Here is a 27372-nt window from a genome sequence, read left to right as displayed (position 1 = left end):
CAAATCCCCCCTCATTCTTCTCTTCTTCAGACTAAACAATCTCAGTTCCCTCAGTTTCCCTACACTTATTAGTGATTATTATTTATTAATTACATTTATTCCTGCAGTGCGTATGGGCCAACCAAAAATGGGGTCGCACTGTGCTACAAATACAGAGTAGTGGATAGTCCCTCCTCAAAAAGATCTTACAATCTAAATAGATGACACTGACACAGGGTGAAGAAGGGGTAGAACACTCAAAGCAGAGTGAACCACTGTGGGTATGTCTACACTGCAGTTAAACACCAGCAGCTGGCCCATGCAAGCTGACTCAGGCTAAGGGGTTTCTTAATTGCAGTGTAGGAGTTTGGGTTCATGCTGCAGCCCAAGCTCTGGAACTCCCCCACCTCACAGGGTCCTAGAGCCCAAGATCCAACCCAAGCCCGAACATCTACACCACAATTAAACAGCCCCTTAGCCTGAGCCCAGGAGCCTGACTCAACTGGCACAGGCCAGCCGCAGGATTTTATTTACAGCGTAGATATACCCTTAGAGCAGTGGCGGCTCCAGGCAGCAGTGCTCCAAGCGCGTGCCTGGGACGGCAAGCCATGGGGGGGGCGCTCTGCTTGTTGCCGTGAGGACAGTAGACAGGCTGCCTTCAGCAGCATGGCTGAGGAGGGTCTGCGGGTCCTGTGGCTTCAGCGGACCTCCCGCAGGCATGCTGCCAAATCTGTGGGACCGGGGACCTCCCACAGGCAAGCCGCTGAAGGCAGCCTGCCTGCTGTGCTTGGGGCAGCAAAATACCTAGAGCCACCCCTGCCTTAGAGGCAGATCTAATGCCCATTGAAGTTAATATAAGTCACTGGGCAATGGATCAGGCTTTTAGGTCAAACACCTTATGGTATCCTAAGTATTTTACATCAACAACATTTCCTTTCTCAACCAAACTTGTAATCTCATTAAAAAAAATATTAACTTCGTTTAACAGGATCTCTTTTCCACAAATCCATGTTGATTTGCATTAACTACATTACCCCTCTTTCATTCTTCATTAATTGAGTCCTGTGTCAGCCCTCCATTATCTTGCTTGGTATGGATGTCAGGCTGACAGGCTTATAATTACCTGGATCATCTCATTAACCCTTTTAAAATATTGGCAGAATATTAGCTTCCTTCTAGTCTTACGGAACTTCTCCAATGCTCCAAGACTTATTGAAAATCAAGATTAACAGTCCAGAGAGCTTCTGAGCCAGCTCTTTTAAAACTCTTATATGCAAGTTATCTGGAACTTGTTTATTTTAAAATATCTAATTTTAGAAGCTACTGTTTAACATCCTCTAGATATACTAGCAGAATACAAAGAGTGTTATCACCATATGATGAGACTATATCATCTGTTTCACCCCCGCATACAGAATAGAAATATTTATTGAACATTTCTGCCTTTTCTGTATTATTATTGATAATTCTACCATTTTCATCTAGTGATGGATCAATACCATTGTCAGGATTTTTTTGTTCCTGATATATTGTAACAAACTCCTTCTTGCCCTTAATTCTGCTGGCAATAGATTTCGCCTTGTGTCCCTTGGCTTCCCTTATCAGTTTTCTACAATTCCTACCTTCTGATTTTATATTCATTCCTATCAGCTTCCCCTTTCTTCTGTTTGATTTATATTATTATTTATAGCTGTCTTCACTTCCTCTCTAAATCAGTTTGTTTTTTTAACCAGCACAGCCATCTTCCTCATTTGTGGGATTGTGCCTTTTGGAGCAACTAGTAAGGTGTTCTTAAAAGATCTGGACTTCATTCTGCTTGCACATTTTAAATGTGATCAAGTCATGATCACTTGTACCTACAGTACCATTAACTTTTACTTTGGTGATCAGTTCCTCTTCATCTGTTAGGACATGGTCCAAAATAGAATTCCACCATGTTGGCTGCAGCACTTTTTGAATTAGGAAATTGTCATCTATTATGTTTAGAAATTCCACTGATGTTTTGGTACTGACAGCATGAGCGTCTGTCACTCAAACTGAAATCCCCCATGATCACACGCAAACAGATTATATATGGATTTTATTTACAGTGTAGACATACCCTTAGAGCAGGGGCAGCTCCAGACACCAGCGCTCCAAGCACGTGCCTGGGACAGCAAGCCATAGTCCTATACAGATTATATATAGGTGCATAACGAGGTGGTCATCCTGCTCTCTAGTTTGATTTGGTGGTCTGTAGCAGACACCAACTAGCACCCCATTTTGTGCTTCTGTTCAGACATTGATCCATAAGCATTCAAGATCATTTGCTTCTGCATTAGTGACTCAGAAACAAGTATTTCCATGTTTGAGTACCATTCCCCCACCCCTTTTGCCCACTTGAACCTTCCTAAACAGGTTATAGCTATTGATTTTAACATTCCAATCATGCAAATCATCCCACCAGGTTTCAGTATTACCAAGCAGATCAAATTCTAATTTCTCTTGTTTGTTGTCCAGGCTCCTAGTATTAGTGTATAAGCAATTCAAGAATTTCTACTTGTAGGCATAGATCTTGCTGGGCATGAGTAAACTTGCCTATAGCTTGATTTGAGTGCAAGTTTAGATTGTAAACAGAGGTGTGACAGGCAGCCTGATTTGAGTGCAAGGTTAATATAAACAGGGCTCTGGGAGGCTGCGTGTTGGCATGTTTTGGGGCTAGCTAAGGTAAGTGAGAACACCCTGAACTGACAAGCTTGAAATGTAGATAAGGTGAGGACATAAGCAATTGGTCCTTACACAATCTATAAAGCAAATGGTCTTTACATGATTCACACGACGTCCAAACCAATTAGATTAAAAAAGTATAGACATTAATAGTAGGAAAAATGTACATAAACTGTGTAGTGTGTGACATGATTCGGAATTGTATCCAAGGTATTACCCTGTAGGTAAACCTCCTGTGTCAGGGCCTGGCCAGCATAAGGCTGTTACATGCCTAAAACTGTAACCTGAGTGACAAGCAGCAGTCAGACTGAGTTTTGGATCCCAGAGAACAGGATGAAGTGTTCTCCCATAACTGCACAAGGTGTTTCGGATAAGCCAAGTGGAAACAGCCTTGGAGAGAATCTTCTCTTCGTGTCCTTTGGTTTCTTGACTGATCTTGTTCTCGGCATCTCGATTTTATGCTGAGTGCTCAGATCTTCCCTCTTTTTACTCTCCCTTATTACTAATAGTTTAACAAGTGTAGGTGAGATTATTAAAATTACTCAAAAGCTGCTGTCCGTGGGGCACTTGACTGAGAATCAGAACCCCTGTGTTCTATTCTCAGCTCTGACACTCACCTGCTGTATGACCTGGGGCAAGTCACTCCATTTCTCTGCCTGTTTCCCACCCATCCTTTGTCTCTTGTCTATTTAGATTGTAAACTCTTCAGGGCAGGGATTATCTCTTACTGTGTGCATGTAAAATTCTAATACACAGGAATTCCAGTCTCAGTGGAGGCTCTAAATGCTAGAATAAAACAAATAAATAACAGTGATAATAATAACTTCCAAAATATCAGGTCTCCATTAAGGACAGATCTATTATCCAAATCTAAAATGTCAAGACAAAAGTTGTCGGATATTATCAATTTTTAATTGCATTTTTAATGAGGAGACAATTGTTCTTTGAGAAGCATACTACTGACTATTAAAAACAAATCTTTAGCTAGTATAAATTAGTGACCTATGCTAATTTATATTAGCTGAGGGTATAACCCAAAATATTTATTTCCCAATGTAAACACTGATACTTCAAGTCTCTCTAATGGCTTTCAATTTTTCTTGGCTGACACATTTTAAAACACAGACTGAATTCAACCATATTTCAATACTGAATTAGTTCCTTCTGAAATGATTTCCTTTAAAATTGCTGCTATGGTATGACAAAAGTACAAAATGTGTTGGGCTGGTTAGGTTTTTGGTTTGGGGTTTGGGGTTTTTTGTGAGAATGGAGGGGAGCTAATCAGACAGCATATACAAGATAAATTAAAATAGTAGTTATATAACATCAGTAGACTTCTTAATTCAATTCCATTCAGCATTTACAATCCTCTTTAGAATCCAACTCATATTTAGACAGAGGAAAATAAATTATTTTCCAGTAGAAAAAAAATGTATCAATTTCCTAATTTGCACATGGTGAATTTCTAACAAGGCAGAAAAAATAATTCCCAGGTTTGGTATTTTTTTCCTTCATATGTTTTAAAAAAAACACTTTTAAATGTAGCTTCTGAATATATTAATGAACAGAAAGGTATAAAAGGCAGGATTTTTTAAAAAAGCAAAATAGCATCTACAGTGATAGATGCAGAGGAGAGAGAAAATAGGTCTATAAAGGAAATATGTATAATGAATTATTTGATGCCATATGTATAAAAATGAATGTTTTAATGAAAAATGATTTTAAAATGAAGGTTTGGATATAAATCATTAGCCTTATAGCCAAGTCTAATATGTGTTATAATGCTAGAATTGATATTATTACACATGAATAATAATGGTCTATAATTGACAAATAGCCTATTCAGAGGGAAATGCAGGGAAGAGGAAATTAACAAACATTTAGAAAAGGACATTTCCTGAGTTTGTATGGTACCTTTTCAGGTTTCCGGAGTTGTCTTTGCAGGGGCAGTTTCTAAAACAAAGAAGCCTCTGTGCAAAACAGACTGTATTTCAAAGTATTGAGAAATATGATCAAGAAATTTGGGAAATGAACTAAATTTCCACAGGTAATATGAAGATCTTTTAGCAACATCTCTGAAAGGAGTTGGTCCAGTTGTTGCACAGAGTAACAGTGCCGTGAGAATGTTGGCAGATTGTGTGGGGTGTGTTCCTTTATGGATAATAATAATGACAAAAAATACTTTCCAATTTATAATTGGAAACTCAGCTAAGAATGAGAGGATCAGGGAGCCCTGAACCTCATAGATCTCTCTGATTTAATTTTATTTTAACAATATTGGGAAAGAAGGGAAGTAAAGTTTTTTCTTTTTAGTGAGGAAGTTTGTATGTTAAGCTCTCTGGGTATTATTTAAGTGGAATCATAATTACAGAAAGAGGAAGTAAGGGTGTTACATTATAAAAGGAAACAAAACAACTGCCCTGGTTTTTGCTTTAAAAACATTAAGGACTGTCAGTTGTTCAAGGAAAGAATATGTAGGCAAAACTTGGCTACTACAGGTCCGGAACTCTTTAATGTATTTGATCATTGATTTACCTGCTCTATGAATTAGCAAAGATCAGATAGGATAGATTCCTCTGTTGTTTATTGTATATCTAATTCATGCAATATAACCAATTCTATCATTAAACTAGCTCTGTTTCTCTTTGTCCTTCCATGTGTGCTCCCTTAGTACCAAACATATATGCACATGTGTTGCATCACTTTAAGAGACTGACAGGGTCTGATACCTGTCTTCTTGCAGAACGGAGTCTTCATGGTCATGAGAGAATGGATGTGTAATGCTGTGCTGATACCAGCCAAGTAATATAATGTGGTGCTGTTAGGAACATTATTCATAGTTGATGAACACATACCTTTTCTAGTGAAACACATACATTCCAGAAAGAAATGCATAGATCATTTGCTGAAGCACATTTATTATAGCGAAATGTGTACCTCAACTAATGAAACACATAGATCATATAGCAAAATGATTATGCGTATACTGGGCAGACTTAACCATTTATAGAATTATTTTTTAACTAACTATTTTGTCAACCTCCCTCCCTTAATCCAAGAACTGTTGTCATCTCAAAGTATAATGACAGTTAATTCCCACATAATAGCAAATGTAGTAACCACCCCCTTGCTGATCACCTATTCAATATAAATACCAGGACACAACCTCTTATTAAAGAGGCTGAATATATGTTGAAACCAATTATTTGCCTGTGTTAGATTAATTTGGCTGTAACATGTTAGTGGGCACTGCATCTGGTTTACTTGCTAGTTGAAAATTAAACCTTTGTAGTCTGATACATTTTTGACACTTTCCCTAGTATGTTACCTCTGCAGCTCCACTCCAGACCATCTGCTGTATCCTTATCCTTAGCAACTCCAGCAAGAACTGGGATGAGAGTCAGTACTCCTCCAGGGTCAGCAATAAACTGTCAATTCCCACTATATAAATTCAGTTAGCTCTGGCTTTCTATTGCCCTGAGGAATGGAAAGGGTCAAACACTTTGTTTATGACTAAGGAATCCCTTAGTACACCAAGCCCCAACCATAACCCTAACTCAACAATGTTGGGAATGGATGGGAAATCCAGGTTCATGTTTTAGCTCTAACATAATTCACACATGCAGCCATTCATACTGAAAATAACTTCATGTGGAAGTCACCTGACTTGTCCCATTATACAGAGTGCTTGCATCAGCCTTAGAAAGGTTGGAGCCTTTCATGACTGCATAAATTTGATTAACAATAACAAAGATGTATTCTGAAAAATTACTATGAATTTGCATTTTACTGGATTGATTTCTGTTCTGTTTGCAGTGTATCTTATTGTACTGAAAAAACTGGGAGAAAGAGTTAAAAAAGCCAATTAGTGCTGAGAGAGTAATCAACAAAAAATAGGTCAACAAAAGAAAAGTATGAAGACTGCCGTGTAAAAATGATTGTACTTAAGATCCTGTTCCCCTTTTTCATGAACTCCTTTGGCTTCCAATTGTACAGAGTATTGATTTGAATTTTTTTCATTTTAACTTTTAATTACTTGGCTTCATCTGCAATCCAGAACCTTGCTGATTTCATTTCAAGATAACATCCTGAATGTTGTACCAGCAGCAGCACCTCTGTGCACTCTGTCTAGGGGAAATCAAGCAGCTGTTCACAGAATAAGCCTTCCTATTCTTGGCACTTAGCAGTGAGCCCTTTTCAGCTTCCTTGCATGTCACCAAGTTTTGGAACACCTTTTCTGTCCAACACTAACTGCATCAGTCCTGCTGGAGATTTTTTATCTTATTTACAAACTTATCTTTTTGAACAAGTTTTTAATCTGCAATCACTGTTGTTTGAGTCTGCAGGGGAGCTTTTTTGGTGCTTATTGTGCTTAACTATCCCCATTGTTGGGCTCCTTTGTGATGGAAGATGGTGCTAAAAGCCACGTGGTTTGGACTGCATATTCATGTGTGTATTTTATTGAGATAAAGTGCTTTTTTTTAAAGTTTATAGAGGCTCACTTCGTTATATGGTGAACCTTTCAGTGAACCTAGGATTTCACTGTATAATTTATGTTTCCGGACACAATTCAACAGCATAATCTTATGATTTATGTGCTTCATTTATAATTTGATCATTTCAATATAATGCATGTTTTTCTACACGATTTATGTACTGTCCCTCATGATGTATGTGTTTCACTCAATGATATATGTATTCATCAGTGATGTATTATACCCCTGATGGAACCTTCCCAGAAAGTAAGGTGGGACACCCCAGCCTGAGGCCAAGTCCTGAGGTTAATTACAATCAATTCACCTTCCATGCAATTACACTTTCATCTGCACACGCCTGTGAAGTGAGCATGCTTAACACATATCAGCAGGGAAGCAAATGTGCCTCTTTTCCCCTTAGAACCAATAAAGCAAGCCGTGGCATTAGAGGAAGGGCTTATCTTTCGCCTTTTTAACATTTTCATTGAAAAGAGGGTGAGAATAATTAACTGTATCCCCACTGGACTCTTAGCACAGGTCTGATTATAATGTGTTCTTAGAACATTACCCCAAATGTTGGTAAAGACAATGACAAGGCAATAGATGCATTTGGATTTGAAATGAACATTCTTTACATAATAAATGCATGAACAACCAGCTGATACTTTATGGAAATCTTTGCAAAAAGCTTTCTCTTTAGAGCCAACTCCCCTCCTATATAGTCTTTGCCATTACTCTCCCTCTTTTTTTTTTAACTGCTGATGGCATTGACATTAAGAGGACCCTGAGTTCATCTGATCTTTCAACCTATCATTTCCCCACCTGCAATCATAATCCTTTTTGGTGACATCATAATTAGTTATTGCTGAATGGATTGTGATGTCAGATTCTGTCTTAAGATAAATTCCGCTTCCTGGTAAAAGAGGGGTCCTATTTCTTCTGTGCCTTGGAATAAAGAGCAGCTGTATTACAGATAAGACTTAGGTGGAAGGGACAAGTTGTGTATGGAAAGTGTGTGTATCAGTGCTCAAATCCACTTTCTTTGCATGCTGAACATGCTAAATAGATGTGGTTTGCTTCTCCAGAAATAATTCGAGGACTTGGAGTTTGGAGTCATTGCCACTACCTAATTATAATGAAAGTTTAGGAATTATATACACACAAGAACATTGCAGGTATATTGGCAAATCCAAAAGTCCTCAGTTCTTATGCAGGCAAAACTCTATTGAAGTCAGAACTGGATAAGAATATCAGGATATGACCCCTAAAATATTGGATAGGATCTTCCAAATTTCCCTATGGCATAAAGTTTGAGTAAATGTACACAAACATTTTTCTGCATTTATTCATCTCCAGTACTGCAAAGGCCCAGATCTTGGTCATGTGGCTGATGCAAAGTGCATGATATGCAGGATAATGTGTCAGAGAAAGGTGGAAGAACTTCTGTCACCCTCTGACTGGACAGTCCTCTGCTACTCTCTCACATCCCTTTATGCAAATGCATATCTGGCATTTTTTAATTACAGGATAGGAAATGCCAGGATTTTGTTCTGCATACAGAAGGAGCTGGTCATTTCTGAAACATGCAGGATTGAGCTCTAATATGCCAAAAATAAGAAACAAAACCTCACCTTTTTACACTACAAAGTGCACTACAAGCTTGATATTTAAAAAAAAAATGTACAAAGGAACAGGATGTTTCAGGTGATTGGTGATGGAATACATATCCTTTGAACTGTAGGCCAAGATGTGAATCTGGCCAAGGTTCATTGTAACTCAAAGTTCCCATCTAATGGCTGGTGACTTACAGTATCATCATATCTTTAACTATCATATCTTTAACACTGTGTGCTCCAGTCGCTCATGCAGGACTCTGGAGACTCGTTAGTTTCAGCACACTGCTCCTAACCACCACTGTGGATTTGCTCCTTATTAGCAAGGACTTTTCTGATGCCTTAAAAGCTTCAGTTTTGTTTAAAAATCAGATTAATGGATTTTTCCGCTTTAGAAATGGCTGCCAGGGACCCGCTTATCAAAGGAGCAAATCCAAAGAGGGACTGTGAGTGAGTCCCTCTTCCCACTTTCAAAGGTTTAAGAGCTTTGTTTCAGTGGGAAAGGCACAGGCAATCCTCATATCTGCATTGCCAAGCAAGCACAAAGTTTTCAACATGGCAGCGCAGGCTGACCACCACCATATTGTATTTTTTTCTGAGTACACTCATGGATGTTTTTAAAGATTTTACAGCATGTCAGGGATTTGAGGAACATATCCAAGATGGCAGGAATTTTCAGAGCCCTGGAAAGCTACTATTTACCCAGAAAGTCTGTTACGATTGGAACAGATTATGGTTTTGGATGTGAAATGAATGTGTGATCTTGGTTTAGATGCTAAGAGGTATTTTTTCATAATATAAAAAACACCACTACCATTTGTTATTTGTTTAAATGTATCTAAGAAAGAAGCAATCCAGTTCTCAGGGCCACTTTTACAATAAAATATACCTACACAAACACACAGTAAGATGCTTTGTTTGCCCACCACACACACACAAAAACTAATACATAATAAAAAAAATAAAACATTAACAAATACATTTTGGTTGGACTGGATGTTTGCTGGAACATGTGGTGTGTGTGTCACTGAAATACAGCTCTTTTGAAGGGAGGTAAAACTCAGTGCTTCAGAGTCTAAGGCAATCTCTAGCTATTAGAGATTAGGATAAGACCATCATGGGCAATAAGAGTATTCCACATCTCCCTACTGCAGTGTATCTTGCACTTTTCCTCTGATGCATCTGGTACTAGTCACTGTTGGAGATAGGATGTTGGACTAGCATGGGCCTGATCCAGTGTGGCATTTTCTATGTTCCTATATTCCAATATACCCTCAACCTACCTGCTCTCCAAAGGCCTGAGAGAAAAAATGGGCTTCACAATATATCTGGAAAATTAACAGAATTTGTCTTTGATGGACCACAGAGGGAAGCAAGTTCTAGATGGACCTTCACAGAGAATGTCCTGTCATCAACTCTCTTCTGTTTAAACTGCGTGAATGCTAATCATAACTATGGAGGTATCTTGCAGTTAGACAGAAGGTCCCAAACCATGTAGGGCTTTTATAGCTTATTATCAATGCCTTGAACCTCACCTTGTAACCGGCAGGAAGATAGTCCAGAGCAATGGTGTGATGTGCTCCAGTACTCTAAGAAGCAGACAGACACATTCTGCACTATAGAATCATACATTTTAAGGCCAAATGGGACCACTGTGATTATCTAGTCTGAGTTCCTGTATATACAGGCAAAAATACTTCCTGGAAAGAATATCTTCACTAGACAGATACAGAGTTAATTACAAATGAGAAAGGAATAGATAACTGTGGCTAGATATGCACCTGAAATAAAGAGTCACAATCATCTTGCCATTCAATGAATTGTTCTTGGCCACAGCTGCTATTGGTACATCCAACAGCAGTTTAGGATTTTACAAGTCACATAAATTGCAAATTTGTGTTACATATGGCAGCCACACGTCTTCAGTCTAGTGTGTAATATAATCCTTGTCACTTCTCCCAGTTGCTTCCTCTGTTCTACCAACATTACCTCAGACTTGTCTGGATTGTGCCAGCTCAACCACCAGCTAGCCCTCAGACCAGGCTCAATTTCATAGGCTTTGTTTACACTACAGAACTGAACCACTGATACTTGAACTAGTGGGTTAGCTCGGGTATAATACCCATGTCCTCTATCCATGCTATTTTGGTTTCAGTTTTGCTCTGTGTTCACACTAACACTGTACTACCCTGTTGCAGTTGCACTGCCTCTGGGTATCTGTGCCACAGATCCAGGCATACCTCTCTGAATCAGTGATTTCTGGGAGATTGTGAAAAGACCTTGCAGCAAGTGGTTATGGGAATTGTGAAAGAAGAGATAAGGCTGCCATAATCCACTAAGAACTCCTGTAATGGCCCCTGCTCCTCTCCTTCCCCGCCTCCCCAGAGAATTCTCATTAATTTCCTTGAACTGGTGCCAATTCTCCACCTCTGAAACAGCTATGGTGGAGGTGAAGTATATGCTGGCAGTACCTGCTGACAGCCAGAGACCAGGATGAGCAGTTCATAGACCATCAAGCAATGGTCATGCACTCACTGATTCTCGAGTGGATGGATGCACGCTGTTTTGGTGAATGACCTTCAGTGGGGGAAGTGCTGCTTTAAAGACCAGACAACAACCACAAAGCAGTGGAACTGAGTTGCTCTCAAGACCTGGGACAAGCAGCAGTTATATCATTTCAATTAGAAAGAAGACTTCTCTGGACTTCTGGGTTGAATTATCACTGCAGCACCAGACCATGAAGATCGGACAGTGGATAGCCTTGTGCAAACTGGTTACCCTGGATAGGTACTGGTCAGCTGGGCACCAGTTTGGGGCAAGAATCAATTGTGGGTGCTGTTGTTGTGAGGGTTTGCAGGGCAATACATGGTTTAGTGCAGAAGTATTAGATTAAGGTGGCCAATGTGCCAATGAACACTGAGGGACTTAAGTAGTTGCAGTCCTGAAGTGTACTGGAACCACTGGTGGAATCAATGTGCCCATCCAGCATGTTCAGGAAGACATTAACAGAAAGGGACATAACAGCAGTGGTGCAGGCTTTAGTGGATTATCATGGAAGGTTCATGGACATGGACACAAGGTAGCTAGCCAAAGGCATGATGCTAAGGTTTCAAAAACTCTGAACTTTTTGAGAATAAGGAAATTAGAGCACTATTCTCACCCAACCCCATTGACGTTGATAGTGTTCCTGGTCCTGTTTTTTGTTTTGGCTGATGAATCCTTTTTCTGACTGCACAAACCTAGAGAGATGCAGATTCATTTAAATGCTCAGCAAGGGCAGGATGCTAAAGGAGTGTGTATTGGAGAGACTAAAGGCAAGATGGAAATACCTTTTGGGAGCCCACAATGATGACTACTAATTAACATAGCAATTGTCATATTTGCCTGCTGCATTTTTTAAAGGCAAAGTTTTCAATGATCAGTGGAGTGCAGCTGGACTGGCACAAGCCTACACATAAGCAGCCAGACCCTGAGTTGCATGTGAGGCTGTTAGCACAATTTACAGTTCAAATTAGGGATCTTCTGTGCATAAACTTTCTAATTGAGGGTAGGAAACTGGTTGTAGAGCAGCAAAATGACTATAACTTGTAATCTGTAGAATATGTCATTTAATGCTGGATTTCTTTTTATGTGTTATTTATCCATTTCTCTTTCTTGCTATGCTGAGCAAGTTTATGGAATACTACTGTGGTACTGAACTTTCAGGTGGCAGGATTATATTTAGGATGGATTAATGTTCTTATGGAGAAGAGAAAGTATGTTACTTTGATGTGAAAAATGGTATTGTTAATGTGGAAAGCACAGAGCCTTTGTTTTCAAGAATAAATGTTGTTACACCCAAAGAAGCTGCAGGCCAACTGTAACATGCAAAAATGTAACATCTAAGAGCAGGGTCAATATGGACAGTCTCTGACAACTGCAGCAAGTGCACCTTGCTAGGTACACATTTTCCTCTCCATGCTCTTATACGGGGAGAGAAATTGTGAGGGGGAGGTAATGACTGGGGTATTACAAGAAAGCTAATCCAGGAATATTAGAGATAGTCTTAGCAGATGCCTCTTGTGCCACAGAGGCAGAGCAAAGAGAATAGCAAAGGCAAGTGGGGACCAACAGAGCAGGGGGAGACAGTGACACTTTCATATATGGATCTATGTACTCTTTTATAAACCCTATCAGTGGCATTTGTAGGTCCCCAGGCCTGCAAAATCAGCCCCTTAAGTATGTTTTACAATAAAAAGTGGCATAGGTGCTACGGAAGACTTTTCATCTTTTGATTAACCCCCCTCCCCCCGCCTCCCACTGCCATACCAACTTGGCTAATGTCTCTGCAACTATGCTAAAATCCTGGGTCCCCCAAAAGAGACCATGACAATAGATAGGTCATCTTTGGTCTGGCTCCTCATCCCCAGGATCTTTCTTCTTCATGGAACCATTGTTTTTCTTCCCTCCACATCCCTCATGATTGAGCTGCAAGGCACTTCTTTGCTCTCTAATTGCAAATCAGGCTGGCTGGAGCAGCACTGAATCCAGCTTACCATAAAATAGGCAAGTTTTCCACATGGACCAATTGTTGTCCCAGGCCTTTAATAAGCTCTCAGTCCTTTTATCTTCTCACAGCATTTCTCACTGCTTCCGGAGATGTCAGCCCCTGCCACTTGATCAGGTACTAACATACTGATTTGTTTGATTCTGGTTCAGTTTGAGTTTGAACAAAGATTATTGGCCAAGATTTTCAAAAATGGATGTCTCAAGTTGGGCTTCTAAATCCATATTTGATCACCTAAATAAAGTAGCTGATTTTCAAAAGTGCTGACCACCACTGAGGAATAAGTGAGAGAGGAAACTGGGTGCGAAATTTCAGGCTATGTCTACACTACGGTGTCTGTGCCAACGTAGCTAAGATGGAGTTTTTCTGTCAATGTAGGAACACCACCTCCCTGTATAAGATTATCTACGTTGACAGAAACACTCTTCCATCAACATAGCTGTGTCTACACTGGGGTTTTTGTCAACATAGCAATGTCAGTCAGGTGCACATTTTTCACATCCCTGACTGATGCAGCTATACTGACGTAACTTTTAAGTGTAGACGAACCCTCAGCCTCAGTGAAAGCAGAGATGCAAGAGGGAGGGAGGGAGGGAGGCAGGGGAAAATGGCAAGGAGGGTGAAGGGGTGATGGTCTATCTCATATGACCATCTTTTTAGACAACACCCTGCGTGGAGAGGAAAGTGTGCTGGGGACTTAAGGAGTCATCAAAGATAGCATACAGGTGATGGGGTTGTCGTTGTAGGATTTAATGAGGGAGGAGAAATAGAACTGTTCAGCTAGAAAGATGGCAAAACTGAAGAGAGAATGAATTTGTAGTGGAGGAAGTCTGTGTGGTCATTGGATTTTCCTCAGCACTGCTCAGTAATGCAGGATCAGGTGGTGAGGAAGTGACCTTTAATAGTGTTATTATTTACTCCTGCCAAGAATCCCACCATACCAGGTACTATAGTAAATACATACCGTAATAATTAGTAAATAAAAAATTGAATGCATGCATCTTCTCAACGGATTCTAATGAGACTAGCAGACTGGTTACCTGAACACCACTGAAATGTGACTCTCTCTGAAACGTAGGGTAGCAGCCAAACAACTGACAACAGAAATAAGCAGCGACAGAAGATTTTGGCCAAGAATGTGGAATCAACAGCTTCTCTTAGGAAAGGTGCCATGCAAGGGTCCTTTAAAGCCCGCGCTGAGCAGGAGCTTGTTTTTAGCCAAGTCCCAAAGGCCCTCCAACAGCAAATTGCATTATATCCATTCTATTCTCCCGGGAAGGTTGGGCCAAGCAGATCCTTCCAGATGCCAACCAGGAAAGGGTCAGCCTTAAAGCATCTTTCCCAGCTTTAGGCCCTGTCTTCCAGCCCCAGAGAGCTCATCCTTATCAGGAGCAAGGGGCTGGGGGGGAGTAAAAGGAAATCTGAGAGAGCAAGAGGGGACGGAACATGTTTGTTAGGGCTTCCCACTTTACTTGGAGTGGCCCACAACAGCCAAGGCAGCTGGTAGGCTGGAAAGGGTTATTACGCGATCCCCGGAGGCGCTGCAATTTCACTTTAGCTAAGCACATTAGTAAACGGACACAAGGTGTCGCCCTTAATTTCGCACATTTTGCAGCCAATGACACTGACCGCTGGGCTGCCAGAGACTCATTTTCCCAGGGAGTGGGTGGGTGGCTGGCGAGGGGCTGGGATGGGGAAGGTTAATCCTCCCACCCAGCCCACGCGGGCTGGCTGCTGTCGAGCTGCCTCTGCAGCACCCCCGCCCCGGGGCCTTTGTCTCCAGCTGAAACCTGCCCGCCCTTTCCCCTCCTCTCCCGCACAATCAATGCAGCGGCCAGACCAAACAAACGCAGCCCCCCTCCCCCTGCAGGCGAGCGCCCTTCAGCCAGCACCGCGGCGGGCGGATGATGGTTTCGCAGGGTTAAAAGCGCCGCCCCTGCTGCGGGACCTCGCGCCCTGCTGCCCGGCAGCTCGAGCCTCCCGCCCCCAGCATTCGGCGTCGCTGGCCCGGCTTTGCCCCCGTTTCCCCGCCGTGCCGAGCCGCGGCCGGGCTGGCTCCATGCCCAGCCGTGTGTGAGGCAGGCTGCGCACCGCAGCGAGCTCAGCAGCCAACCCAGACCCAGCGGCCCCGCGCCACGCCGCTCCCTGGACACGAGGCTTGGGAGGTGTTTTCCTGCACGGCCTGGGAAAGAGCCATGTCAAGCCCGGGGAGCGAGGGAGAAGGCACAACACTGTAATGCTTCCCGGCGCGGGCTAGCTCCGCTCCAATCCCGCCCCCCTCCAGCTCCCAGCCGCCTCGCCCGCCCTACCCCCACCCCGCTCTAATGAGAGCACATTAAGCCTCTCTCGACGCCTTGATGTGCTCTTACATTGCACAATCCCCGCCTTGCAATGCACAATGCAGCCCGAGGATTTCTAGCGGTATAGAGATAGCTAGCTAGATACAAGCAAACGCTTCCCCACCGTGCAGCAGGGATTTCAGTGTGTCTACTGCTAGTGAAAGTAAATGCCTGGTTTCGTCCCCCTCCCCATTAATAGGACCCCCACCCTCCCCTATTCCCGCTCACAAAGGCATCTGTATATTCTCTGGGCTTCTGACACTTCTGCACACTGTGGACGCTGTCCGCGGTTGGAATTGTGGACCACACACATACATCGTTTATGCTCGGGGTTTATAAAGCTTTCACATTTTATTCCTTCACACACACTGCCCGTTATTTTTAAGTTCCTCTTGCAGATAAAAGAAATATGCAATACGGGAAGGAAGGCTGACAGCCCAAATGGTTTTAAATAACGATTCCATGGAAATGAAACTATTTTATTTACCTACTTACTTGGCTGCATGGGGATCATGTATTAAATTGGCGTAATGGGTTGGGGAGAAAGAAACCACCTCTCTTGACTGAGCTGGAGGTTTAATGTGACTCATTAAGCGGGGGGGGGGGGAGAAGCCTGTTTCTTCCTTACATTCACAAAGGATATTCAAGGTTACATAGCTGAAACTTTGGTGCTCATGAGGAAATAAACCACGCAAATTCCTGTTCTGTTGCATTGGGTGTGAGTACAAATGCCCATTAAAGTTCTGATCTCTCATGCTGGCAATAAGAGGCCACGGTGGAAACGTTGAAGATTGACTGAGCTGGATTGAGATTTCTCAGTTCCCCAAAGGTGGTATTGTTTAACTCACCACCAGTACGACTGGCACTGGGTACCCAAGGGTGCAACTAGCAGAGGATGGGAACTCAGGAATCATCAATGCATTGAAAATCAAATCCTGCCTATGGCCAAATTTAAGAAGCAAAGGGCATTCTATAAAGAAAATTTCTGATTTTTTTCCCCTTTGGCGAGTGTAAATGTTTTTCCGTGGCTTCTTTTCCTCTAAATGCTTTTTCTTTTGCAGCCCTTTTTCAGAAGCTGGCAACAGAGTCGTTCCAGCATTGCATTTTGGAGGGTGCATCACTAAAAGAGCATTCTCTTGTCAGGGGTCTGTAGGCCACAGAGGCTGAGAAAGAAAGGAGGAAACTAATGGTTAACCGAGCAACGGTCATCCAAACCGAATTGGTGCAAGAGATCAACACTCGATCCTCTTTTCTTCCTCCATTGCAATGATCAAATATTACCTCACCTCTAAAGAATTGCCCCTCCATTAATAAACAAAATAACTATACAGCCCCTAATCTAGCATATCATTCTTGGAATCTTGCATGAAATGATGCAGGGGAGCGATTCACTGCTGGGGACAGAAGGCTCCCACCTCTCTCTACCGCCCCCATTGTTATGGAAGAACGGTTCTCCTGTGTGTGTGTGATCCCCTGAGTGTGTATGTGTGTGTGTGTGATCCCCTGATTGTTCTTTCTCCTCCTGCCCAGCTCCATGTGAGGCGGGAGGGCGGTGCTGTGTGATACCCACTTGTGGCAGGAGCAGAATTGCCAGTGAGATAGTTGTTTCCAGCTCCGGTGGCCAGAGTCGCTACAAAACAATTCATTGCCAGCCAGCTCCCTCTAGAATAGATTTTCCCTGCCACGTTGTCTTCTGTTGAGTTCCTCCAACTTGCTCCAGTCACAGTAGTTTCAGTGGGACATAAACAGCAGTTCCTTAGACATAATGGAAATCAGTATACCAGCCCCCTAGACTTTTCAAACCCTCCTCTTTCTTTCCCCAGCACCACCTGCACAGTGCTCCTTTCTCCTGTGAATTGAATGAGATCTCATCATCTGTCCCACCTTTTGCGATGCATTCTGGTATCTTTTGCACAGAAGCTAATATCGAAACAGAACTTCTATTTAGCAGTGTCTGCTGCTTTTCTTAACGTAGCATTGCAATATATTGACGACATTGTTAGTAGGTGACTTTTAAACGGGGTGCTATTCCCTTTAGTTTCCCAAAGTAAATATAAATACATTTTTATAAATAAAAAGCTTTCATACCTTCCTCCCTCTTAGTGTCTGCAAAATTGGAAATATTGACAACTCAGAAGCTAACATGTCTTAGGGAACAAACCTTTGAGAATAACCTGAATGTTTGATATCCCTTAGTTAAATATGCAGGCAAGCAAAATCTCCAGGTCCTAACTGGTTATTTTAATTGTTCTAAACTAATAAAGCAAACTAGGACTCCTGACAAAATTGACTCTCCTTGTTCTACATCTTTAAAACTGACATAAACATATAGAACCTGCAAATCTGTGTGGAGCCTCATTTGGTTACATTCAGTTTTTTAATTGCTTGATATATTGAATTAAATGTATATTTATCAGAAGGGATTTCAGAGATGGAGGGATATTTACTGATTATCAGTAATAATAGGGTACTTTTTTATGGCACCAACAAAATGTATATAATCCATAAGAAAACAGTAAGCCTTTGTGTCTGTTTAGTTGAAACCTCCTGGTTTTCTTTGTTGTCTGAATGTATTTCACTCTTGTGTCAAAGTGTGTCAACTCTAACCTTTCCTTTTGCACTGCTGGCATCTCTCCAGTCTCCAGAATGCCTGTTTGACTCCCATCTGACACCTTTATCTGATACAGTCACAACACCTCTCTGCATAAAGAGCAGGCATTTTCTACACATCAGCATGCTCAAAAAGGTAATTAAAAACGACTAGATTTGTTGTTTTGTTTTTTTCTCGGATTCAGCAGCACAAATGCAACTTCTGCTCATTAAACTCCAGGATTAAAACAATAAAAAAAGAAAGAGGTCTTAAAGCCAGTTCTTTATATCTGTGCATTAAAACTGTAGCCTTACACTTGTGTAGCCCCTCCACCCGAGAGGAAATCTTTAAATACAAAGTCTTTATTTGACTTGACCACCATTTATAAAACAAGCAAACAAATAAACAAACACCCAAATCTGTTTGTGCCTCTTTCTGCTTAGGATGAAGGTAGATGCCTCCTCACTATAACAGCATTTTCACATTTTATAGGAGGAATAAAGAAAAAAAAGATGCATGCTACATGTGGAGGAGCCTTCCTTCTGCCATCCAGAGAAAGAAGAACTAAAAGGATTATAAAAATTCAGATTAAAATGATATAAAATCTATCATTTGGTTCCAACACTAGTGCCTTGGTCCTCTGTAGCTAATCTGTATGCACCCTGTGACCTCCTCGCAGCGAACCCTGCTAAATATATTATTCCCACGGGGGCTTTCACTGCTGCTTGGTGTCAGAAATCAATATGTATGAGGCGCGTGGATGGGAATTTCTAATAGATCTGCCTGGCCCTGTGCTGCTTTTCAATATCTGCCTTGGACTATTAGTGCCGGCTCGGTGCCTGTGAAATAACTGAGATAATCTTTTAAGGTGCACTGTTAAGGTGGAACCTAAATGTTGCTGTTTCAGTTAAAACTATATATATATTTATATGAATGACAGTGCTGTGTATAACCGTGTGTGTAGCCTGATTATAAACAACGGGGATTAACGTATTAAGGGGAGGATTCTAAATATGATTTCTGAAGAAGGGTTTTAGATTTCTAAGGAAGGATTTTATTTTTGTAAAAGGAAACTGTGTATGTTGACCACCAAAAAAGTGTGGGGAGGAGGGGAAAAGAGAGGTTCACACACTGTCTCTCTAAAATCGTGTTTGTTCCGATTGTGGGCAAAAGAACAAGATTGCCACATTATTCTGAATAATGCACCCATTTTACCTATAGGAGATTAGATTACTATTCGGCGAGGCTCTCCAGTTTAGTATAATTTATGCACATGAAAATTATTGCACGAGTGGCTGGGGGATGGGGGGAGGTGAGGAGGGAGGTAGGGAGGAGGCGGATAACTGCACAAAAATGTTGTTTTAAATCATTATTGCACAGTTATGTCATGTCATTATTTATCCTTCTATCTGCCTGGCTTCCTCGGATGATAGCAGTGGGGCTGAGAGAGCAGGTTCATTAGCGTGCCATTGCCCCACCACACACACACACACACACACACACACACACGCATTGATGAGTACAGCTCCTTTCTTCAGCAGCCTCCAGGGGAGTGAGGCTCAGGTCTGAGGGCTGTGTACAGGGAACGCTGCATCGTGCTCTTTTATTCTCCTTTTCACTCTTTGTTTTCAGTTCAATGCACAGAGGAAGCTGTTTCAGTTCAATGCACAGAGGTGCCGTGTATAAAAGCAATAACTTGCAAAAGGACCTTTCTCTCTCTCTCCTGCTCTCTCTCTCTCTCTTTTTTATAAGGGAGAAAGGTAATCACTAATCCATGCATACATTCATCTGGCTTTATACATAGCAAGGCTGAGTTCAAATCCCTGCTAGAAATGACATGTAGAAAGCCATCACCCAAGAGCATCCTGTTTAGCCACATTTGGCTCTGTTGCCCTTGTGCGGTTGTCACCCTCCCAGAGGTTGAAGAACTGGCATATAGCCCAGTATATTTTTTTTTCTCTCCTCCCTGCACACTTCACTTAGCACAGCACAATCCACCTGACAACTCTCCGAAATCCCCTTGACTGCTTGTCTGGCCTTATCTGGAGTTAGTATGTGTGAGGCAGTAGCCTACAATTAAGGACGTGGGGTCTAGAGAGAAACATGAGGAAAAATACCTAACGTATAAGTATTCCAACAATTTAGAATCAGCCAAGTCAGAGTAAAAGTTAGAGCCTTCAAAGGGATGTTTAACTCATTAGAATTTCAGCACAATCAGTTGAAATTAAAATGGGCACTAGCTGATTTCCTAGTTTATTTGTTGTTGTTGTTGTTGTTTTGTTTTGTTTTTAAACACACACTAATTTATCTGCTGGTGTCACAGCTTTTCTCCAATTAAGCAGTACGTTATCCCACTTCTAGAAATAAAATAAATGTTGGTATTATCTGAAAAATATAAAGGGGCTGCTCAGATACTTGATTAGGACCAGATTCTGCTCCCCTCATTGGGGCTGAGTGTTACCTCACTATACCAGTGGGCCATTAGAGAAAAAGCAATTATCTTGTCAGAGTTTTTCTAGAACTCATTCTTCAAATTAAAGCCATGAAACTTTTCTATTTATGGCAATCTGGGCAAAATATACATTTGCCCCAAACCTACTATATATGTAAACCAGAGCTGCAAATTTCAGATCTAGATTTTAAAAACCACCCTCAGGATCTGAGAATTTACATCTGGGGATTTGGGTTAGCCTGTTAGGGACGGGGATGAATTATGGATGCAGAACCATGTTCCAATTCCAACCCTACTCAGAATTGAGGGGTGTTTGGCTCTGATCAGTCTGGCTGAGGGCACAATCCCTGCTTAGAACCCTGCCCCAGCAGAAAAGCAAAGTACATCATCTTCGGCTGAAGTGGAATTCCAGGCATACAGTTTGTATTAAATATGCCCTGCACACTGAAAAATGCAAATGTTTATAAAGGGCTCTACACTGTAGGCAGTTTTATCCTGGATGTAGAGAACCAGCTGGCCAGCTAGTTTGCTGACTATTTGAGCTCCTAGCAGTATCCATAGTGCAGGCAGTTTTAGTTTAACACATGCAATTCACAAAGAGTTTAATAGATCTGAAGTTCCTTTTCTCCCCTCCCCTTTCTCAACCCATCAATTAGGTAGGTGTATGTGAAAACAACCAACCTGTGTGTTTTCTGCATGTCCTAAGGAGGTGTAACAGTGTGACTGTAACTATTCACTGATGGCAGAAGAGGAGCTGAATGAGGCTTTGTAAACGATAGACTTTATTTTTCACAAATGCTGAAAAAGAGCAATGTAACTCAGAGGGCTACACTGACAATTGTGGTTTAGGCTGCACTACAAAATCAATTGTCCTGAGACCCACTAACAAACCACTTGTCATCCAATATGGTTAACAGATGGTTCTGTTTTGCAGTATAAATAGGACCTACCAATATTGTAACTTGATTCCCTAGCACAGTTGACTTTGTAGCGCGGACAAGGACCTCTGACTTTTTAGCAGCTCCGATGGTGGTCTTCTCGAGATTATACAGAACTATGTTATGTTAGTGAAGGGCGTAAGCCAGTAGCTCACAGCTGAAAACCTTTCACAGTACAGTACTGGAATACCTGTTTGGATGGGGAAACCTTTTACATGGCATCAGAAAAAGCTGAGTTTTAGATGCTGATACTTTTTCTGTGAACTTTTACAAAAATAAGAATATTGTTGTTGGCAACGGTAAAGGTTGGGACCCACAATCTTCTGTACTTTGTATGAGAACACACTTCATAGTATGTGCCAATATGACTTCAGTTACTTTTCTATGCATGAATGTGAAAGTTCTCTATCTTCTATTGCATTTTCCAATCAACTTAATCAATTGCCTTTAACACAGAGAGCCCATCAAAATCCATTTGCTTGTGATACATCATTGTCTTGCCAGTATATGTGGAATGGCAAGTCCTATGATAGAGTACTTTGCTTGAAAAGATGAAACAGCCTGTTTCCTGGGTCTGTTTTTCAAACTGATCATAGATTCATAGATTCATAGACTCTAGGACTGGAAGGGACCTCGAGAGGTCATCGAGTCCAGTCCCCTGTCCTCATGGCAGGACCAAATACTGTCTAGACCATCCCTGATAGACATTTATCTAACCTACTGTTAAATATCCTCCAAGATGGAGATTCCACAACCTCCCTAGGCAATTTATTCCAGTGTTTAACTACCCTGACAGTTAGGAACTTTTTCCTAATGTCCAACCTAAATCTCCCTTGTGCAATCATACTTGTGTAAATAGAAGCATGTCTTAGGATATGTCTATACAGCAAAGAAAAACCCACAGCTGGCTAGTGCTAGCTGGCTAGGGATGAAGGGCTTTTTCATTGAAGACAAACTTCTGCAACTGTATAAAGATGCATGTATCTGACCTTTTTCTAGAGTCCCCACTTTATATCATTATACTCTAAATGTTCATAGATGGGGTTTGACAAAGTATGTCACCTTCCCTTTCATTGTAATGGCAACAGATCATTTCTTACTTTCATAGGTTTTTCACCCACATCATGGCCACAACTCATTGCTATCTTCTGAGGGATACCCCACTACAAGCTTAAGTTACTCCTGCTCCATTTTTTATACAATCTGAAATACAGTTGATTTGAATATGTTGAGATTATGAAGGTAAAACTATTAGGTGGGAACCAGTAAAAACCTGGTTATCTCTTGGTCCATGTTACCTATATTGTGTGCCTGAAGCTGCAGTAAAAGCTCAGAGTAGATAAAATTTGTAGCTGAATGGAAATTTTACAGCTTCTACTGCAATAAAGTTTTTGTTTTTTTAATTTTTCAATAACATGGGTGTTACAAAGAGACATTGTTGTGAGACTGGTTAAAATGGGTTCCATGGAACTCCACCAGTAGCACAGACTGGCCACCAGTATTTTAACCCTAGTCACATGACACAGAAGTTAAAACACCAGTGGCTGCTGGCATCTTGTCTATGCTAGCACTACCATTGATGTAACTCCACTGGTGTATACAGCAAGTGAAGACAACTAGTCCTCCCACCCTTATCCTACAATGTATCAATCACTCTATTGGCCCAGGTCAGGTTTTCTCAAATGCTCAAATTGGGCTGTAAACATCTTAGATCTCACTTGTGGTATTTCTTGCCAGCATCCACTTTGCAATCAGTATATCACTGTGACAATTTGGAAAATCTGTTGATGTAAAACTTACGAGTTTTGATTGATATTTTGAACATTCTGTATTGTTATGCCTCAAAGTATTTTGGCTCAGCTGTTTGATAACAGGGACTAATGGACTCTATCTAAACAGTTCTTACAGGAACATCAAAGAGCATTAATGTTTCAATAGGTTTACCTTACCCATACAGTGAGTTGGCTAAAAGGGTAGTTAAGCTGCAAGAAATCAGTTTTTCCAGTCTGGATTTCAGGTGGGTAATAATCAAGCAACGGGTAACCTGACAGGAGAACTTGATCACCTCATGGCTTACCAGGATGGTCACATGATAGAGAGGACTGAACTGTTATCAGAGGACAAGGTCTGGTTTTAGTAGCTTTCTCTCTCCAGCCAAAACAAGAAGCTGGGAGAAGCAAGAGGCAAGGAGGGGTTGGGACTGGACTGTCCAAAACCCACAGGCTCTCAGAGTGGTGAACACACCAGATGGAGGGTTTTAGTGCAAATGTTTATTAGTTTTGCATGGATCTGTTAGTCTCATGTTTTCCCTCTAAGTAAAGTGCATTTGTTTCTAGAAATCCTTTGCAGAGTGTGAGTGATACTTGCATACATTGTCACACAGCCCTGAAGAGGAGTAAACCAGAGGGTCTACAGCTGCAGTACCACTCTAGGAGCATGCAGCAGCTACTGGGGAAGCTTGGGAGAGCCAGTGTAGTTTCTAGGCCTAGGCAACTGGACTAGGGTGTCCTCAGGGCCGGTGCAATCATTTAGGCAAACTAGGCGGCCGCCTAGGGTGCCTAGTGGTTGGGGGTGCCTAAAAGTCTCCTCAGGTAAGGAGGTGGAGTGGAGGTGAGCTGGGGGGTGGGGTGCGCAGGGAGGGCTGCCCACAGTAACGGTGGGGGGGCGCACAGAGGAACAGCTCCCCTCCCCAGCTTACCTCCACACAGCCAAGCTCTTAAATCTCCTCCAATCAGCGCCGCAAGCCTGGGGGGGAAGGAGAATTAGAGCAGAACTGGTATGCTCAGTGGAGGGGGCGGAGCCAAGGTGAGCTGTGGGGGGCTACCAAGGCAGGGTTAGCTGCCGTGGTGTGGGGAGGTCTCCCTGGGCAGGGTTAGCTGCCATGGTGGTGGGGGAGAGGGGGGGAGTCTCCCCAGGCAGGTTTAGCTGCTGTGGTGGGGGCGGGGAGAGGGGGGAAGTCTCCCCAGGCAGAGTTAGCTGCCAGGGTGAGGGGTGGGGAATTCTCCTTGGGCGGGGTTAGTTGCCGTGGGGGGGGGCGAGGTTAGCTGGGTGGGGGGTGCAAGGTGGAAGTTTAGCCTAGGGCACGAAACTTCCTTGCACCAGCCCTGGGTGTCCTCATTGCTAAAAGGAGTGTCAGACACAGGGCCTATATCTGGAGCATGTGTCTGGAGGCCACAGCCATAAATTCTGTCTAGACTCATCAAGACAAGAACTCTTGGGACCTAAGGTTTCAGTTAACTGCAACCTGGTGAGTGCCCAGCTGGGGAAGCTTATGGAGGCTGTAACAATTACCCTTTTGGAGCATGGCGCAGAAGACGCCATCATGTGAACTTGCTGCTGAGTGGCCTGAGGCAGACATCAGGCAAACATGTGGGGTGACTAGGAGATAGTCATAGGTCTGTAATTCCAAAGCAACAAACCTCAGGATGCCAACAGCTGCTCCAAGGCAGGGAGGAAAATCTGCTCCTTTTATAGGGTTTCTGTGGCTGCTGAGTTCATTCTAGACTGCCCTCAGGGACTTACAGCATGCCTTTGAGAAACTAGGATGAGCTGGTGGAGGATATGATCACAGAGGTTCAGTCACAGAATTAGAATATGCACTATACTGGGGTCTCAAGACCTCTTTTCAGAGTTAGAAGCTTTGAAGATGTGTTGATGATAGTTAGAAAGCAGAACTCAGATGAGGGAACCTCTGTACAGGATGTGTTACTGTTATTTTACTGCTGTGCATTTTATCTGCATGCTCTGGGGCTGGGGAGAGTGACTTTCTGTGCTCACATGAATGTTTCCATTATTTTGGTGAAATGGGTGGATGCACGTTCACGTGAGGGTGGAAATCCTCTCTCCCACACTGCTCCATTGCCACAGATGAAGCAATAGCTCTGTCCTCCATCCCCAACCAACACAATGCAGCCTCTCGGATACTTCTCTTTCCATAGCCCATCCCCCATCATTTCCATAGCCCATCCCCCATGATTTACAGTGTGGACCATTGATCTAAGTGAGGGCTGAAATGGAAATGCTGGGAAAGCTGTGCATAGCAGTTAGCTGAGCCAGGCCACAGGACTGGATTCAAAGTGATGGCCAAGTGGGGAAAAATTAAGCTTCAAATGTCACTAAACCAATATTGGAAAGGACAAAGCAGATTCATTTATTGCAGTAAACCCCATGGCCCCATCAAGTACATTGTGTTGTATCACTTAGCCCATATGCCACTGCTGAGGGCCACACCAGAGCACCTATGTAGCTCCAATGGCTTTCACTCTGCCTTTCTATGAAATGCAGGAAACATGGACATTATTATGTCAGACAGTGTTCTTGTCTAAAATAACCACAGACAGAGGCTGAGGCCATCACCTTGTCCAATTGCCTGCAGGGCTGAAGCAGCAATCTAGTTTATTTTAACCTTAATTTTTGCCCCAAATCCTCAGGAATAATCTCAGAAAATCTCCAGCAAAACCGGTGCTCCAACTTTTCAATTACATTACAAGACAATGCTAATTCTCCTACCCTCTCTGCACCTCTCCAGCTCTGTGGCATGTTTGTGTTATTACCTGAAAAAAATAACTCGAGTGAACTCTTCAGACAGGCACTTCCTTTCCCTTGCAGGAAACCTCAACAGAGAGATTCTGTCCAGGCACCTTTCAGTCTGCAATAACTCAATGTAACTCCTTTGTTCTGCACAATACACACCCCTACTCCCTCCACTGCACTCACACATCCAATGTTCTCAACATACCCTTCTCAAACACCATTAGGGGAACAAAAATAAATTAAATATTAGGCAGCCCATGGGGATTTATGTGCTCACCATCTTGAACCCCAGAACAGAGTGCCTTCAGAGATCAAGACTGAACTGAAAATCTTACTTTTTGGTTTTGGAGGATAACAGTTATATACCTACCTGTTAGCCCTCTCCTTATTTCCCATGTCAGACACCACTGTTCACCAAAGCCAGGATCTGGAAATGGAGACACACCAGGCATCTGGCACTGGGGTCACAGTGCTCCATTCCAAGAGGTGGAGACCAAGAGATGAACTGTTTCTTGCCTTTCAGAAGACCAGAAAAAGGAACAGTGACAGAACTGATGAGAGGGAGGCCAAGAAACAGAAGCTGAGGGAGAACAAACTAAACTGCTCTGTTGAGCACCAGGACAAAATATATGGAAGAAGTGAGTGACTCTATGGTGAGGTATACATATATATGGACAGGGAAAGGAGGTTATAGGAGATAGCGGTTCAGAACAGCACAGGCAGAGCCGAAAGCACTGTTTTTATCAACCCAAGCCTCTGATTGTGTGTCCAGTGTGTCAATGCAAAGAGCACAGGACCCAAGCAGCACTTATTGGACTGTGTCATTCTCTCTTGTTTCCTTTAGGTTATTCCCATCCTATGGCACTTCAAAGTTGCCTATGTTGGGGGAAAAGAGGACAGGAACCATAGAAAATGTATTTCCTGTCCCTGTGAACTACATTTTGTATAGTTTTTCTTTAGCACTGGTTAGTCAGTGAAGCTGGCTTGAATTTTTTGTGTTAAGTGATGTTATATTTCACCATTATTCTCTTTGCTAAGCGCTCATGACAGAAAAGTCTCCTTCCTCATTCACAAGTTCTACACCCACTGATGTGCAACCCAGGTCTTGACAATGCACCTTTGCCTCACAAGTCAGTGTTCATGGTCCAACTGGTAAAATGCTCCTCCGGTTAACTCACATCATGATGCCAATTTGGTCAGG

The sequence above is a fragment of the Chelonoidis abingdonii genome, chromosome 5 (assembly GCF_003597395.2).
Source record: "Chelonoidis abingdonii isolate Lonesome George chromosome 5, CheloAbing_2.0, whole genome shotgun sequence".
NCBI lineage: Eukaryota > Metazoa > Chordata > Testudines > Testudinidae > Chelonoidis > Chelonoidis abingdonii.
Note: the sequence above shows the minus strand (reverse complement) of the source record.